The sequence below is a fragment of the Peromyscus maniculatus genome, chromosome 8, assembly GCF_049852395.1.
Source record: "Peromyscus maniculatus bairdii isolate BWxNUB_F1_BW_parent chromosome 8, HU_Pman_BW_mat_3.1, whole genome shotgun sequence".
In the NCBI taxonomy this organism is placed as follows: Eukaryota; Metazoa; Chordata; class Mammalia; order Rodentia; family Cricetidae; genus Peromyscus; species Peromyscus maniculatus.
Window position 1 is genome coordinate 79,557,628 of NC_134859.1, and position 1,847 is coordinate 79,559,474.

Consider the following 1,847-nt stretch of genomic DNA (forward strand, 5'->3'; position numbering starts at 1 on the left):
GCTTTTGTGCCTAAAATTTATTATATCCTAGCTGATTTGTATGTGATGGGGGCTTATAAATGTTGTGCATTGTAAAGTGTTCTATGGAAGAAGAATTGACCACACAGTTAAAGAAACAGGCAAGTCAATCAAATCAGTGATTTCATCTGGTCATTGTTCTTGTTGATTTTCTTGCATTGTGTTTGAATCCCAAGCAAGACCGAAGGTGTATAAAGGTGAGGGGTCCTATTTATAGTCCACACACAATTCTTTAGATGGTAAGAAAGATGTCACTCAGCTCTTAGTATTCAAATGGAGATTAATCATAATATTGTAATACTTGAAGGATAACAGTTGCCAGGGTTATGCAAATGAAATATTCCATCCTGGAGAGAGACACTTTAAGACTCTGGAAGTAGGAAAAATAGGTTCAGAATAAGCAACTTACAAGTCTCAAGAAGTCCCTGGAAATTATAATATTCACAAGGCTCCTTCTGAAGAATGTTACATAAATAGTAACAAGTGCTGGAGAAAGGGAACTCTCCAAGTTGTCAAGCTATCTGCAAGTTGTGAAAATGCTCCTGAGGTAAAGCTTTCATGAATTTTCATCCATGTTGTGGTGCACTTTTTGGCTGTGATCTATGTTTGAGTCCCCCAGGCTCCTGTAAGTAACCCCTCACCTATAAAACTGTAGGTAATCCTTATAAACTTACTGGTTCACTAAACTAACTTTGGTTAGACTTGTTTCTTTGGCATGTCATTGCTACTGTATGGGGGTGTAAATAAATGTTTGTTCACACCTGTCCCCAGGAAAGTTCACACAACAGTTAACCCTTCCTTTCGTGTAATTCCTTTTTTTTTTTTTTAAGGTATGATCATTTTTTTGTTACCCTTAAAGACTTATTTTTGACTAGACTCAGACTTAGAAGTTGAAGTTCTCAGAGATAGCTTACGTCTCTTGGTAATCTGTTCCTGGCGCTTTTCTTTGGCTTCCTTCATTCTCTTGGTCGAAAGTTTAGCATATTCTGCAGCCTCCTCCTTGTTTTTCTTGGTTCGTTGTTTCTTTAGAGCAATACGACGGCGTTTGTGTTGCAGGACACGTGGAGTAACAAGACGCTGAATCTTGGGTGCTTTGGTCCTGGGCTTCTCACCTTCTTTGTTCAAAGGCTTTCTGACCACGTATTGGCGGACATCATCTTCTTTAGAGAGATTAAAAAGCTTTTGGATTCTGCTAGCTCTTTTAGGTCCCAACCGACGAGGCACAGTAGTATCTGTCAGTCCAGGAATATCCTTCTCTCCTTTCTTTACAATAACCAAGTTGAGAACACAGAGATTGACATCCACGATGCATCCTCGAACAGACTCGCGCTTCCTCTCTCCAGTTCTCCTTGGTCTATAACAAGAATGCCCCTTATTCAACAGCAGGCACACTCTGCCGTGGGTCAACACGCCTTGATTCATGGGAAACCCTTGTTTGTCATTCCCGCCACTGATTCGGACCACATAGCCCTTCCACTCTTCACCCAGGGCATCGGCAGCCACTTCCGTGGCCATGCGCTTCTCGTAGAACGTACGAAGCTTGGGCTCCTTGTCCACTTCAATGAGTTTCTGACAGCCGGTGGCAGGGAAGGAGATATTTACCTTCATCTTGACACAGCCGACCACCTAGGAGGCACCACGAAAAAGTGTAATTCTTAAATGAACGAAAACGTAAATTGATACATGAAATATTAGGTATCATAATATAGTGAAAATGTTTGTCTAAATTAAGACAAATTTATGTCTTAATTAAGAAAATTTATGAAATTACATAAATATATGACTTTTGCAACTTATTCAATAAATACTTCTTCGAAATCCTTGAGAAA

At 40.0% G+C, this 1,847-nt stretch overlaps 1 pseudogene; it reads right to left on the minus strand.

Moving 5' to 3' along the window:
* Positions 1 to 879: 879 nt before the first annotated feature.
* On the minus strand, positions 880 to 1,626 carry LOC102903463 (small ribosomal subunit protein eS6 pseudogene; annotated as a pseudogene).
* Positions 1,627 to 1,847: the final 221 nt, after the last annotated feature.